The sequence below is a fragment of the Mastigoproctus giganteus genome, chromosome 4 (genome assembly GCF_048544385.1).
Source record: "Mastigoproctus giganteus isolate SK-2022 chromosome 4, ASM4854438v1, whole genome shotgun sequence".
NCBI lineage: Eukaryota > Metazoa > Arthropoda > Arachnida > Uropygi > Thelyphonidae > Mastigoproctus > Mastigoproctus giganteus.
The window spans coordinates 211,781,651-211,799,043 of NC_143578.1; the positions used below are offsets into that span (position 1 = coordinate 211,781,651).

The 17,393-nt window shown below is 34.6% G+C and overlaps 1 protein-coding gene across 1 annotated transcript in view; it reads left to right on the forward strand.

The window, feature by feature from the left end:
- CtBP (C-terminal binding protein) overlaps positions 1-17,393 on the forward strand; it is a 281,826-nt gene that overhangs the window by 164,482 nt on the left and 99,951 nt on the right. Inside the window, exon 2 of the mRNA XM_090371158.1 lies at positions 6,984-7,140. The gene's annotated coding sequence lies outside the window, so the exon portion shown is untranslated. The remainder of the gene's footprint in view (positions 1-6,983; positions 7,141-17,393) is intronic.

The following is a 17,393-nucleotide window of genomic DNA, read 5'->3' on the forward strand; positions in this document are numbered from 1 at the left end:
ACAACAATGGACCCAACACTGAAAACCCTGGGGGACTCCACTAATAACATTAGTCCACGAAGAACAGTGTCCATTGATTACCACTCGGTCTTCTCCCACTCAACCATCCCTTTATCCATATCAGCAATTTACCTCCAGTGCTACACTGCTCCAATTTGTGCAGCAGTCTTTCATGCGCAATAGTACCAAAAGCCTTTCTGAGATCCAAGTATATCTAAATTATTCTTTGCATCCAGTTCCTTTGTGACTGCATCATAATATCCAGTCAAATTGGTCAAATAAGACTTCTCCTTAACAAACCCATGCTGTGTCCGAGTTATAACTGAAGTCTTGTCTAGACGATCCTGCAGTGCTTCTTTAACCAGTGCCTCCATTAATTTCCCTCAAAGTTAAATCAACAGGTCTATAATTAGTTGTGTCGCCCTTTGATCCTCCTTTGTGAATTGGGGTCACATTTCAACATCTCCAGTCCCTCTCCCGAGTCCAAGGAAGCTCTCATAATTATGACTAAGGGTTTGCTTACTTCCTTTGCTGCCTCCTTTAGGATAACTAGATAGATCCCATCCACCCCAGGTGCGTTTCTTATGTTTATCTTCTCTCCACAAAATCATGTTGCTCGCTGCCTGAGTTTAATTCACTTCTGGCATTCCCCCTCTCCCCTCATGTGTGAATGCTGATGCAAAATACTCATTTAGTTTGTTAGCTACATGAGCAGGATAATCAACGGTTGAACCATCGATATCAAGTGGGCCAATCTGATTGATTCCCTTCCTTCTAGAGTTTACATAAGTAAAGAACTCTTTGCTGTTTTTCTTTGCATCCTTTGCCAAAGATGTCTCGTAATCTATATTTGTTTGCCTATCCTCCTTTATGAGTGATTACAGACCAGCTTATATCTGCCACAGGCTTCTGTATCACCTGTTAATTTATATGAATCCCATGCATTTTTCCTCTCTTCCACATGTCTCATTAGTTCATCTGATATCCATTTAGGCCTAAACCTTGAACAATATTTGTTAGTTGGTATGGAAAGCCTAATAGCTTCCAAGATTAATTCTTTGAATGTTTCCCAAGGCTTCACCGAGATCATTATATCAATTATTTTATAGCGGTCTGATACCTTAACATTCCCTGCACTGTTATTTGGTTTTTAGGAGCATTAGCAACTAAGGCCATATTGCTCCGGGATATGCGGTGGTCATTCCCTGACCTTTCCGTATCCTCCGTATTTGGTGGTGACAGGCTCGAACCCCGGTCCAATCAAGAAGCGTGTGCTACGCACTGCTGCTTCTTCCCACCTGGCTACGGAGGCGCCTTTAACATTCCCTAGAATTTTATTAAGTGCATGTCAGGATTGGTTTCATTGATCAGTGAAGAATATTCATTGTGAATGTCCATTTTCTTTAGTGCCAAGAGAGGTGGAGATAATGCTTGATTGCGGTTGATTTTTTCCAGTTGAAGAAAACTGTTTTTTTGACTAGCTACTTTATTTATTATTTTTTTTTTATTAGATTACTTTCAAAGGGAGTGTAAGGACTGTTTTATCTTAAACAAGTGATAGAAGAGAGATTAACATCGAACGTTATGGCATTGCGATAATCTCCCTTGTTCTGACAGATGGAAGTTAATCCAGAAAACGAGGCGCTGTTACTTTTAAGAGTTAAAAAATATATATTCTCATAAATGAATTCTGAAAAGTGAATAGAAGGGAACATTGTTAGTTACTTTATCCTGTGCTTCATCTCGAGGATAAAGGACGTTCACAATAAATCTCTTATTCCTGTTATTTTATAATTATGTAATTGCGTAATATAAACATATCATAAATAAGCATAACATGAAGAATTTAAATTCCGCTGCTGTTGTTTGGTTTTAGGCACATCAGCGACTTCGCCATATTTTGCACCAACGTATATTATATCTGTACAAGGTTAAAAGTTTGTTAACCGGCTGATTTGCATGTTTCCAGGCTGAAAAACCGGAATAACTCATGGTAAAGATGGAGCCCCCCCCCTCCTGAGATCTGCTAGTTACAGCCTCGATTGAAGAAGGCTTGAAATTCCTCCCACCATTGGCGAGAATCCAACCCATACTTGTTTTATAAAAAAAAATGCAATAAAGGTAGTATTGTATTGATTATATTGGGACAGTGTTTCAAAAATACATATCCCATTATATTGGGGTATTTTTTTTTTTTTTTTTTTCAATTTTACTTTAATTACAATACTAGAGCGAATTGGAGGGCAGTAACACAGGATTTACATGACTTGAACACGAATGACCGACCGTAAGTGATTTTCCCTGTTAGTTAGTTGCATGCGGTGCGTATTCCAAGTTCACTTGTAGGTAATCCTAATTCTGCTGGTCCTCTTCTACGTCCCAGGGTACTGAGCATTGCAAACAGAAACACTATTATTTTGTAGCTTTGCTGCTGGGGTTAAATCTCTGACGAAGTGAGTTGATGCCCCAGAGAAAAGGGAAACTGGGAACTCACCAGGATTTAGTAAACCGCCAGGTGACACACTCCTGATTCATGCCTCAGGAAAAATAGTCGTGCACGCTGCTTTGGCTTCAAAAGGATGTCGTTTTATGAGGGAGTTGTTTGTAAAGATAACTGGTAGTATTTTTTGCAAATGATTGTCTTCCTGCAGCAAGAATAATACGCTAAATAGAGTATTATTATTCATGTGGGAACTAATGATATTAATTAAACACGCACAAACTGGTAATTTGGTGAGTTAATATAGAAGCATCCTGTGCAGTTTCCAAGCAAAAGCTTTAAGCTACAGAAATATATACAAATGTCGTACTGGTAGTCCAGTAGTATCGTTTTGTACGTAGTTGTATAATTGAAAGAACACAAATTTTTGCACAAAAGGGATCGTTATGCAATATTTCATATTGCGAAGACCTTCACATGGAGTTCCATACTCGTACACTTCCCCAGGAAGAGAGGTGTACAGTATACTGTTTATTCTTAGTTGAGTACCACCACCCAAACCGCACCTTTTTTGTCGAAATATTGTATGAAACAAAATACCTTAAGAATAAATAATAGCGGTGGCCGCATAACAGAACTAGTTACAACTGTTTTATAATGTTTGACTGTATTGGTACAACCTTTGATAAAAATTATATTTGCTACCAAACGTTAGCGTTCCGGTTGTTATCATTTTGCAATTCGAGCACTGGTTAAAAGGATTCAAGATCGGTGTACGTGACTTCCGGTAACCGGTATATACTGTATATATTTCTGGTACAAAAAGGGAGCTGGTGTGATAAAATTTTCCTAATCATCGCCTTTCATCAGCTGCCGAGAATGTCAGACATTAGCAGAGCCATCTGATCCTCCAGCAGGTTTCTCCAGAACTCTTCAGACTAAATAAGCTTTGGAACTTCCGGTGCCACTATACGACACAGAAAAAATTCAAGGTCTTTTTGCAACCATAGTTAAATGCGGTAAAATATTTAGTGGTAAAATATTTCAACATTTAGTGCTTTTATTTCGTAGTACAACTTCAGAAACGTATTTGTTTCCAGTTAGTGGACAGGCCTTATCCCCGTGTAGTTTATGTTAAATCAAAGCTTTACTGTAGTTTAAATCGAGCTCGCAACAAAAAAAAATAATAAATAATGATATGCAGATAGTCTTCCTAACTCTATATAATTTCATAATTATTTTATTTTTATTTTCCTTAATACGAGGTTTAATAAAATTATTAATTAATATTATATAATCGTAATTTCACGTACTTAACAGTAATTATTATTTAAATCTGTACCCGGAAATACAGCATTTCCCCCCCCCCCATATTCGTTATGTCAAAGCCTTTTTTGAACCCGGATTTGAAGGGGAAAATATGAAAAGGCATTATGCAGATACCGGGACTGTAGGGATTAACACCCCCCCCCCTCTCTTTTAAAAGGTCAAATTCCTCCCTTCTTACATTTCGGCTTATGCCCCTGACTGATGCCATAATAGAATGATTTGCGTTTCAATATTAGCAACCCACAGGCTCTCTCGTCTGGCTTTTACTTTCATAACTCACTATGTAAGCATAGTGAGTTATGAAAGTAAAAGCCAGATTAAATTTTTTCATCGTTCGCCCAGAAACTAGATTTGTTTGTATTGATGTTATTAGGCTAATGATTCGGGCGTAGATAAGTTGCTATTTACCACACGTGCATTAATTCCCTCTTTTGCAGTTGTTTCAAGAAACGTTTTTGACATAGCCAGAATAAAACAATACATTGAAAAATGACTAATTAAAGATTTTCAGACGCTACTGCCCCATCACGCACCCTTAAACGAATATTTCGCCCTTTTCTAGCTTTCGTAATCTGCAAGGCCACTTTACAGATGTGAGGGGAAATGTTTTGAACCATGGCGGCAGTTGCTTTACCTGCTCAGTGATGACTCATTGTACTGAAAGTGAGGGTGGTTAATGCTTGCGCGTGCTCGTTTTGTATCATGTCTGTCGTTAGCCAGCTGGCAGTATTTCTAGACAATAATGAAAATGTTTTCTGCCATTTCTTGTTAGATTCAGGCGATAGCGTTATAGCAGGCGATTTGTCAGCCTTTTTAATAGTTCAACCATAAAGTCGAAATTTAGGCAACTTAGTTCTTTTCTTTTAATTTTAAGCTTCTTATATATTATTTACTACATAAATCGCAAATTGACCCTTTTTTAATTACCATATTTGTCAAATATATTTGATAGCTTTAACTGTTTCAATATATTGGAAAATTGGCTTATAGCTAAATATTGATTATTGGAAATATTTGGAAAAAAAGAAATATCGAATATTCAAAATAGGACAAACGGGGAACGATTAGTTTTGCTACCCATTGGCTGTTTATAGATCTTTAGTTGGTGCGTTTGGCTAGCCTTTGTTTTTTCTTCAATCTAATTAACATTCAGGAAATTATGTGACGCTTACTGATTGTAACCGAGCGTTTCTAACACGCTTTAACTTTGTGCCGCAGATTACGGATAACCCAAGGCCAAGCTATTTCTGTAGAATCGCTGTTGCGTTTCCCAAACGTAGATGTTATCGGTTGATGTTGAAAAAATGCCAAATAGGAACCGAATCGCCAGTTCCAACGCTATTGGCCATTGCTAGTATTACTCAAACAAGTAGTTGCATACATTTCTCTAACTGGCAGGTGCATATCCCGCACTTGCGAATATACTATAGAAATAAAATCTGTTTCGAAGGTATTCCAAGATTATATATATATATATATATATATCTTTTCCCCCCATTCCTTTCCCATCTTCATATTGATAATAAAAATTCCTCATTAAGTTTCCTTCTTACTTTTACAAAGCCTGCATAAATAACCGGTTTGCGCCCATTTTTATGTAGGAATCGTTAAAAATGATGCTGTTTCCCCATCATTGTTATTTTTGAATTACTTTATTTTATTGTTTACATATTTACGGTACTGTTTGATTACAAATCAAATTATATATCTCTATAATGAAGTGCTTTATATAGGTAATGCAGTTGAAGATGACACCAATTAATGAACTAATCGCGCGTGTTTGTTTGAGATTATGGATTAATTAAACTATTTTGGTGAAGATTGACCTTCACCAAAATAGTTTAATTAATCCACGATTTCCAAAAAATGGTTACACAAACTGCTGAAGTGGGTTGTATATATCAACTGTTTTTACCTAGCTATGCTGAAGTGGCCAGGATAACTCCTGGTCTGCATTGCCATATTGGGTTTTATTATGTCGTGCCTGACATGAGACAGATATTGTTGTATCATAAGAAATTGGGTAAATTTTATTTTCAGTTAGAGAGGAAGTGGGTAGTTTAAGGAAAATTATACAATTATTAGGTGGAAGATAAAGATGTGGCGTTTTTTTTTTTTTTTTTTTTTTACCCTGTGCAAGCTTGCTTCCTTGCATCATTTGCCAATTGAGAGAGAGAAGTAGGAGGGAATCACCAAAAAAAAAAAAAAAAGAGAAGAATGATTATATTCAGCTCAGGACCCTGTTTGTGCCAAGCCCATACTCACAAGATGTGAGCCCCTGGGGTTTATAATACCAATATCACCTGCTTTAATTTGTGTGGTGGGGGAGATAAATTAATTAAAATAGTTACTAGAATTAAATATATGAATCAACACGTAGTGAGTGGCACTGCTGTAGCCACAAAATATGGAACTGTTCTTATATATCTTGTAAACACCTCTGATCCTTGCGTGTCTGTAGTGACAGTACAAACGAGGCATTTATCGTAAATGTATTTAAAGGATAATTTTTAAACACAGCTTGCTTCCTTCCCCCACTTTTGGCAATAAACTAATTCATCTTGAACTTTGCTATCTTGTAGGTGTTAGTTTTGTAAATGATTATGTAAATAAACAAAATGATGAAATATGTGAACTACGAAAGTAAAATATTTTTTAGAGTAGTTTTGAAAATATAAAAAAATGCCACTTATTCAGAAATAACAGTACAGTAGATAACTTATTGTCATATTTTATGTATTAATATGTCAATTTCGTTTTTAATGCACCCCATCTCACCCACATACACCAATAGAAAAATTCAACTTGATTGCAAGCAAATATGTGGGTAAAGAAGTGGTAAAAGGGGTGACATAATCATTCAGAAAACTGGAAAATGTTGCAACAGCAGTTGCGGTAATGAGTCTTTTTACCACATCTTTTAAAACTTATTTTTTTTTCCAGTCGAGTACTTCCATAGCTGTGTGGAATAATTTACTGTACCAAATTTTTTTGTAAAAACTATTTAATTAAAACAAGATATATACAAATAAAGCAATAATAAGGGAAGTTGGACAGAACCTTGAAATATTTTCTTTGTAATGGGATGTTACTGTACTAGTTATATTCAGTAATTTCAAGTAATTTTGACTATAAGTCACAACATTGTTTATATTTTATTTATGTCCAAATTTACCAGTTTCCTTTTATTTATTTATTTTTTTTTTTTTTTCAGATTTAAAAAAAAAAAAAAGAATAAAAAAAATTTCCATAAAAATGTACAGCTGAACGTTATCCAGATGATATAAAAGCCGCTGCCAATTTGCTGCGATTTTTTTGTAATTAAATCTTTTGAGTGTCATCCATATTCAGGCAAAGTGGAGCTACAAAAGGTATATTGCTTTGTTATATTGTTATTTTTGACTTGCCAATACTACTTATTCAAAAGCTGTGGTGTGTGTGTTTCCAATTGAAGAATATTTGTATTTATTTATTGTATTTGTATATAAAGGCACATTGTTCATAAAATTTCCCTTTCTCACTGTATATAATGACACAGTATTTCCAAATGTCCATAAGATTTTTTTTTGTTTTTTTTATGCCGGTCTTTCTTAACATAATGTTTATTAATTTTTTTTAAAAAAATCTTTTGCATTATAAAAAACCAAATTGAAATTCTTTTAATTCTGTAGCTTTATTTTATAAAGTAGCTCTAAAACTATTTCCCTGTGACTGTGATTAAACGCTCATTGGGGACATAATAGTTTGGAGCTTTTGTGGTGGGATTAATATATTGTTAAAGTTACTATAAATTATATCTGAAAATAATGTTTTAAAATTTGATATTTTAAAATTGTGATCATTATTAGTGAATAGAGGCCATCAGAAACATCTTAACCAGTGCACCATCTTTTGTAGTGTAAAGTTATAAATTAAGAGTGGGGATTAGGCTAATGCTGTGAACACTCAGATCTGTGTGTTATATTATATTATTATTGTTATTATTAGCTATATGATGCAAGGAAGCCTGAACTTATGCTGCACCAGCTAAAAAAAATTCCAGAGTTACCCTGAGAGAGAGAGAGAGAGAGAGAGAGAGAGAGAGAGAGAGAGAGAGAGAGAGAGAGGCAGAGGCTAAATCCATGGGCTAAATTAGTGCAGTTGTGTTCCTTGGCAGAAATGTGACTCTGATCTTGCCATCTTTCAATTTCAGGACATCAGCTGAAGGATGAGATGGGTAGTGATCCAACAGTAAAGGAACCTATTCTTCAAGTTTCTGGAAAGCACGTGGCATCTCAGCAATGATACAAACTCACTTTCAAACCATGAAGCAAAAATATCACTTTTCATCCAAGCATTGGAGCTATTTTTATAAATCAGTAAAGATTTCAGGTTGATGTGCTTAAAACACTGGGGATTTTTACTTTTACTGATGCATGATGGCTTTAACTTATGATTTCAAAGTCTTGTTTGCACATAGTAACACGGTAATTCTCTCTTTGTTAATTTTCATGCCTGTTTTGTTGGGTGCCTTTTTTAATATCAAGTGTAGTACAGCGCTGTTTCGTCACAGTTGTACAACTTCATCTACGAATTCACCATCTTGCATCACATTAGGCAGAAATTCAGGAAACAGTTCTGCTGCTTTAATGTCACCAGATGCAAATTCATCTACAAGACTAGGATATCCCACAACAAGCCTTCCATCTCCAAAGCCATTCTTCAGAAGCTTTAAATGTGTCATCATCTCCATGAAGTAGCTTGTGAAATTTAAGTGCCTGTGCTTTCAAAATTACCCCCTTTATTGGTACTCTTTCGCTACACAAAGGCCACTTCTATAAGCACTGAACTCTTTCAAAAACTTAACTTTTCTTCAGCTGTATAATTTTTTATTTTGGTGGCCATTACTTCAATCCTACTGATTTAATAATTTTGCTGTGTATTTATTTCTGATGCCCTAAATTTACTTTTGAAACCAAAACCAAATTTAAGAAATGAATGAAACCAAATGAAAAATGAATGAAACCAAATGAAAACCAAACTTCCCAGCCTGTCATAGTGCCGAAGTGAGGTCCAAGCGATTTCTCCATAAATTGCTTGTCAAGGATGTCATGTGCTGTTTTTACAGCTCTGATGAGGCCTGTTGTTTACGAAAATTACACTGAAACTAAATACTGAATATATCAAAACAAATATACAGTCAACTTTTAGCTAATTTCCACTCTTGGAAATATGGTAGTACTATGTACGGTAGATACAAGCATATACAGTATTCACTTTTTCCAGTTTCCAATATGAAATTGCGAGTTCTTTGAACACACTACTTATACCTTTTTTTATAATCTGGGGTCCTTCCCTGGGAATTTTTTTTAGAAAATGATGGTGCCAGATGCACTAAATATTTGAAGAATTTGGGAGGCTTTTACTGTCTTAAACAGTTAGTCTGAGATTTCAAAAATTATATATATATATTTTATTGTTCTGGATGCTTATTACTTTTGCCTCTCTTCTTGCTTCTTTGTTGCAGTGTGTTTAATATGTTTTCATTTATTTGATACTGCAGTAATATTGCACTCACTTAATAAACAGTATGCATTATCATTCCCCAGTGATGCTTTTAAGTAATGGCATCATAAGTGCTAATTTGACATTTCAAATTACAAAAGTATAGTAAATTGAACAAAATTAATTTAACACTTAATTATTTATTATTCAAAGAGGTTTTTATAAAGATTTCCACAGTAAAAGCATGTTATCTTATTTCTTATTGCAATTTTTTTTTAATTGTTTGTCTATGGCTGAATGATGGCTCATTTTTTTTTCTTTCTTTTTTTTTCTTTTTTTTTTAAATATATGATATTTTATTTTTATTTTTACATTCTTTAGTTACTGAAGGGCAAAGGAAGTACTTTGTCCTTCAGTAATCTAATAGCTTGTAGTAAAAAAAAATTAAGAATTAGAAAGCAAAAAAAAAATGTAGGGGAAAGTAAATACAGGTCAGTTTTTACTCAGGTAAACCACATTTGTTCCAGTTTCCCCCAGCTCCTCTTAAAGGGATAGATGCTACAAATCTAATTTTACTCAAATAAAAATTGACTATATTTGTACATTCTTTTTTTAGCATCAAATATTTTGGCTTTCTAATTCTTATTTTTCAGCTTTTTAAGTTATTCGATTACTCAAGAGATGAAGAAAGTACTGTTTATTTTGCCTATTTATAGCTTCACTAACTTTTTATTCTTGTTACCCTTGAAGCCACTCTGGAATACCATTTCATTGCAATGAAAAACCCTCTTTATAATGCCTTTTAAGAAACCAGCCCGAGCACTATTAGCAGGAGATTCCCCTTTTTTGGAGGCTATTCTTCATATTTTGTTTTTATTTTTTTTTAGCTTTTTGTTTGCATTGTTTATGGAGAAGTGGTTTGTATGTGTGTCTAACTCCTGCACACTTAATGTATCAGCTAAGCTTTTTTTTGGCACCTCCGGCATTTTTTTTTTTTTTTTTTTATATGCTATTAGAAAGAATGAAAACTTTCAAAAATATTTTATTAAATTAAACCATATCTTATGTATTACTGTATAAATGTACTAGGGGTGTTCAATAAAGAATGGTCATAATTTTTCATGAACAACCATACTGCTTCTATTTCTAGCTGAGCTTCAGAATTTAAGACCAAACCAATCTGCATCACATAGCAACTGCACAGTTGACACGGTAGGGCCTTGTTGGTCAGTATGTTCAGTTTCACCTATGTAACGATGGATGTGACATGTGAGGAACAGTATGCTGCTCTCAGATTTTTTTGTCCCAAGAAACCATCAGCTGAGACATATGGTGAATAATATAGCACAGCTTGCAGGTCGTTTAGAATGTTTTAAGATGTACCTGGAACTCCAACTGGTACTGTAATTGTTGAGAGTAGATTGTCATGTAACAGTAAGGCAGCCGACTGGCAGAAATGTTGAGACTATCAGTAGGAAGTACACACGGTATTCTTCATGACATTTGCATATTACACTGAGTTCCAAGGCTACTCACAACCGAGCAACGGCAAATTGGCATGGAGGTTTATCAGGAGCTGCAATGAATGGTTACTGAAGATGGTGAGATTCTGCACAAAGTGATAAATGGCGGATGAGACATGGCTTCATTTTGACCCAGAGGGTAAGCTACAAATCTCTATTTGGAAGTCGACATCATCACCAACACCGAATAAAGCAAAAGTTGTGGATTCTGCAAGAAAGATGGTCATTTCTATTTTTGACATTCAAGAAATTATTTACCATCATTGTTATTTACCATCATCAGAACTGTACTGCACACCTTGCGGGGTCATGTTCATCGCAGATGACCACAACTACATGCTGGTGGGTGGACATTGCATCACAACAATGCGAGTACTTATACTGTCATCAAGTACTTAACCAGCATTAATGTCAAATGTGTTCCTCATCTACCCTACAGCCTCGATCTTACACACTGCAATTTTTTTTATTTTTTTTTATTTCTAAAGTTAAAGAAGGTACTGCAGGGAAAATATTTCCACTTATTGGAAGTAGTTGTAAAGGCATCCGAGTCGATTCTCAAATGCATGTCAAAAAATGGTTTCCACCATGATTTGAAGAATGACAGAAATATTGGAGTGAGTGCATTTCATCAAATGGGGACTACTTTGGAAAGGACCAGTGCTTTTTTTTTGCAAAAAAAATAGGTGCCTGTACTCATTCTTTATTATCAGGAAAAATTTAGAATTAAAAGGATATGAAAAGTACTCTAAAAATATTTTTCCTGATATTGTTACTTTAGTAGTCATGGTTTTGGAATAAGAACAACAAATTAAGTATATTAACACACAGTTTATTAAGCATAAATTTATTATTCAAGTATATAAAAAAATAAGTAAAATGTTAGTAAAATAAATAAGAAGTAAAAATAATTTCATAATAAGTTTTTGTAGAATATTCCAAGTTTTTATTAAGTTCTCATCCAACACACTATGTCGACATATTTTTCTGAATTGAAGCGTGTCAGCAGTGGGGCTACAATTTTAAGAAATAGTAGTGGAGAAATCAATGAAAGATCATCTGACATCATCTGATTGTCAGCCCAACTTTCTGGTTGGGCTCACAATCAGATTCATTTGTGGAAATCCTCATTCACATTTGCTCAATGAAATTGGTATCGTACTCAGAGCTTTCATCAAATGCTCTTCTTCCAAAACTGTCTCATCGATTAGGTATTCCCGAAATCCACGAATTGTATCTCTTTCATTTAACTGTAACCTAATTGACAGTTTTCTAACTTCATTTTCACCAAATGCCAACATTTCATGTTTAGAAGGTTTAATACCTTCATTGTCCTCATTTTCCTTCTCTCGTCATCAATATTGTCACTAGTTCTTTGAACTAGTTGTTAAATTTGAATTTTTTTTTTTTTTTTTATACTGTCCAAAATGTCCGTGTCATTCTGATATTCGGGTACTGTGACATAAACAGAACGGGAAAATTTTCGGAAAAATGTGGATAATGTACTTCCGCAAAACAACAGATGATTATTTGTCGGGGTAAAAGAAAATCACTCTCTCCTAATTCTCGAACAGGGCACTTACAGTTGATCCACAGTGGTGTCTAACCTACGGTCCGTGAGAAAAGTGAACTAAAACAGCATTTTAAATTTTGTTAATTATCAAAAAAATTCTCATTAAACGTTTTGTTCAGTAAATGTAATTGCGTATTGCACTTAATAAAATTTTTGAATATTTTCAATTTTACTTTTACATGTAACAAGATATGAAATTGGTATCATCATAATAATTTCAAAAGCAATCTTTTCAGTTAAGTATCTCAAACCTGAAATAATTCTTAAATGCCTAACAGAGTTTAACTGGCAGAATCTATATAGCCTCCCTCCAAGGGAAGCTTTATCCTGCTTAGCTCAAGAACTCAGACAAGAATCGCTGGCCGGTTCATCAAAATAAGTTTGGATTACATCAAGAATGTCTCTATGGTTCAATTCTGACATCAAACTCGCTTTTCATCACAAGTAAAAGGCCTACCGATGATGGAAAAGGTCAAATAATCAACAATATCTCATCACATATAAAAGGGAAAGAGCTTTATGTTTAAAACAAAAAAGAATGGCTCACAGGAAGCTGAGAAGCTGATCATCGGCAGGATGCAACTCTCCAAAAGAAAACATGCATTTATGTGAAATCAGTCTGCGATGGATGAGAAGACCTTCATGGAATGGGCAAAATTGATCTTCGAGCAGTCGAAACAGCAGCATAATCATTCCGTCTTTCCAGTGGTACGACCCACGAGCTACCCTGTATTCTCTAATTTCACTATCTCAAGAGACCAACTGATCGAGATCATGAAGAAGCTACCACTAAGGTCAGCAGTAGATCTAGACTGGTTTCCACTGTTCATTTTGCAAATATTCTGGTGCATATTTTTAATCAAATCATCACTAGTGCAGATCTCCCATAAATTTGGATCATCTGCTTTGTGTGCCCAGTACCAAAATGTGAAGGACTACAGGCCGATCACCATCAGCTGTGGCAACTATTTGAGAAGGTCATTAACCCTGGACTTACAGAACATTGCTTCAACTACAGGCTTTCCTACCTCCATACAGTAATCAAAGGCAGGTCTACTAGTACCAACCTACTTGACGCACAAGAATACAAAAAACCCTCAGTAGCTGAGTGAAACTTGATGTTATCTTCTTCGATGCAAAAGCAGCATGTGATCGTGTCAGTTTAGATGCATTAATACATATCTTGGAGAACTATTTCAATGTGACTGGCAATGCTCTACGAATTTTACAGGCAATTCTTGTAAAATTTGTAGAGACACGTAAAATCGTTAAGTTCTACATTTTTTTTCACCCCAGGGGCTCACATCTGGTGAGTATTGGCTTGGCACGCCCAGGATCCTGAGCTGGATGTCATCATATCTCTCTCTCTCTCTCTCTCTCTCTCTTGCCTAGCAGCAAAAGGTCTCCCAGCTAACACCTACAATGAACACCTGTAGATTAGTCAGAGTTCCTCGACCAACAGTAACACCAGACATAACAGCAACCACCCTGTGTACTTGGTAGCAATACCCCTTGCAAAGTGGGGCCCCCAATCAGGGAGAAATAATAATAATAACAAAAAAAAAAAAAAATCTGTATTGCAGGGGAACCTGTAGCAAAAGTCATCTCACATAAGGACTTAGGCTTAATGTGGGATGAAGACCTCATATCGCCAAGAGCTCACAGAAATACATGAACCTCAGCTTATCATCTAGTATGTCCAATTCCACCTTTATCCCATTCCATTATATTCCTCCATCATCTGGTCCTCAGCACCCAAAACTCACTTCATCAAATTTCACGAGTTAGAGTACTGGATCCTTAAATGGCTTAATAAAATAACAGGGAGACAGTATACCATCTCTAGATTGGTGCTCTACTCCAATTTAGAAGCAATGCCTTGGAAACAGCAGATTACTGCCCAAAATGTTGTACTCACTAAACTCATAACCGGACCCTCAACTTACTCTTCAAACATGGCTAGACAACCTAGGTCGTCTAAGTACAATATTTCCCACAAACATTAACTAGCTTATCAACAGACTAGCGATTGATCTAGACAAGTTCTGTCACTCAAAAGAATACAGATCAGAGAAACTACAGGAAACTTTCAGGTGGATGGAGCTATGATATCTACTCCCACTGGAAAAGCTGTATCTAAGTTTGTAAATTTGTTTACTGTTAAATCGGCTACTGAAATTTGTAAATATTTCATTTAAAAAAGTAAGCGATTACCTCAATCTCTTGCTCTTTTTTACACTTTCTCTCTTTGCAGAAATTCAGTTTTTCTCCATTGTTTTTTGTTCACCCCCCCCCCCCCCCCAAAACTATTTAAAATGTAAATATTTCATATTTATAGCTGTTATTATGTAAGTTGACCTTGTTACATCCACTGATTGTAAAAATTGATTCATATTTTTTATATATAATGTAAACTTGTTTGTTTATATTGAATGTAAATAATTAATTGTATTACAGATTGCCCTCCTGGCTTAATGGCCATGTAAAGGGTTCAGACCATATTTATTGGGTCAATAAATTGATTTAATAATAATAATATTATGGAAAATGTAACGCTAATATTTCTCGAATCACTCAGTATGGTATGGCCTGCAAAAGAAATCTAACTTTGAAAGTTTTTGAATATCGCCCCTGTACCGGAAAAAGTTGGACACCACTGCTTAGAAGGTTGACCAGAGCCCATTGTCAGCATCGAGAATACCCCTTGATCTGCTCACTGCTGACCAGTGCGACTTCTCCGTGGGGGTACAGGTGGTTGGTAGGTTTTACAAGTACCACTAAGTTGTAGAATGGTAATCTCCTTAGCTCTCTTAATTTGTGCAGCAGCACTAATTGCCTGAAGGCCAGAAATGCAAACTGTGCATACCGAATTAAGTCTGTCCTAATCCATTCGTTATATAAAAATTTTCTTTGCTCAGTGAAAACTATTTTAAATGTAACTTCCAAGGGGAATTTTTAAAAAAATTGCTATAAAAAGAGTTCATTAAATAGAGGTCCGACTGAGTAATTTAGAATTCTAAAAATGATTATAAAGTTTTATAAAGAAAATATCTTAATGATAGACAGTGAAAAATGCAAATTTAGTTAAAGTTTAAGCTTATTTGAATAGTAGGTAAACGTGAAAAAAATTTACAGAATATTACAAATTTCGAAATGTACTGCATCCAAATGTCACACATCACTGTTAATAAAGGTGCCAGTACACCGTACCATTGCATACCATCCCAAAAAAAGCACTGGAAAGGACCATTAAAATATGTATGATTAATAAAGGTATGTTGTGAAAAAAAATTATGATCATTCTTTATTGAACAGATCTCAGTATTTACATAATAATAATACTGTCATTAATTAAATTTATTGATTGCATGTTGAATACACATGCACTCAAAATACTGAGCACTGTATCAGCAAAGAAAGCAGATGAACGATGTTGAATTTAAAAAAAAAAAAAATGCCGAGGTGAAACATACAAATGCACCTATAAATAAGAAGACCCTTTGCTGTAAAGAATGGCCTTTCAAAGAAATAAACAATATACAAAACAATAAACAAATGTCACTTTCACTAAAATAATTCCTAGACTAGATGCTATCATTTATTTCCCAAAACCAAAACTCAAGAGAAAGGAGTATCATGTCTGGTATAGAATCTTAAAAGAAAAAAGCAATATAAATGGAAAAATGTTTTAAATTGAGAATGCTATAGATGCTAAGAAATGCAGGACACTTCATAAGATTGACCAAAAGAGCCAGTTGTTTTATCTGCAGTCTGTCTGAAAATTAGTGTGCATTGAATTGAAAGCATTATATATGCATGTTTCATTGCATTTTAAAATGAATGATTTTACTGAGAAGTGAAGTTTTGTTTCAACTTAAGGGAAAATGCAAGAGATACCCACAAAGCTTTGCAAAAAGCTTTTAGAGATGCTATGACTTTTCAAAGATTTTTCAGTGGTTCACAAAGTTTAAAGAGGGTCACTTGTCCATCGAAGGTGATTCATGCAGGCCTTTTCCAGAGATTGACTAAATTGGCAACAAAATGAAAAGTATCATCAGTGTTAGCTGGTGATGGAGAATTAAACAGAATTTTGTGAATTAACTTTCATTAAAGAATACAGCCACAAATAAACACCCGAGTTTGCTATTCATTAAAAACTGATATAATTAATTTTGATAAAATGATTATATTAGTTTTTAACAATTTATTTTCTTTGAAAATAAATTGTGCATTTTCAGCTCCTAGCCCTACAAACACTATCCTCCCATGTCAATAAATTAATAAAGGCAACCTTTCTTGTGAATCACAGTTAAAAAGAGAAAATATGTGTTGAACATCAAAACAAGTTGAAATGGTAAAAACTTTACCATAAGCTGCTTTATACACATGGTTAAAAAAAAAAAAAAAAAAGTTAGTGCAAGTTTACAGGTTGTACTGTTGAGGTAATTTGTATGCTGATATGATCCAATGAAGTGTTGTGATTTCAAATACTTACTGTACGCGTATAAGAAGCTGTAGGCCTTTATGAATAAATTTGGTAAATGGCAGTTTGATGGCCATCCAACTTCTATCATTAATTCCTAAGACCAGAGCATGTTTTCTTAGACTAATAAAAATTCTGCCAGTTAAAAAGTCCAAATGGCTAGCTGCTAACTCTCTGGATTTACAGTGAAGAATCCATCATTTTTACTCAATTTGACTGTTTTCGGTCTCACTGTTGTTATAATATAGTTCATGACAAACACTTCTCTTTTTGCAGAAATTCAATTTTTCTCCATTGTTTTTTGTTCATCCCCCCCCCCCCAAAAAAAAAAAAAACTATTAAAATTGGATTTATTTTAAATTTTGGCAATTTCTACTTATTTTCGTTAATGAATTGGCTGTAGACTACCATGCTGTGGTAGTCTACATTAAAAAAATGGAAACCTGGAATAATAACATTGTTCTCTGTTATGGGCAGTCATTTCATAGTAGATACTCAAGTGGTGCAAAGCTAATTAACAGTAACTTTCAATAAGATTCCAAAGAAATATGACATAAAATT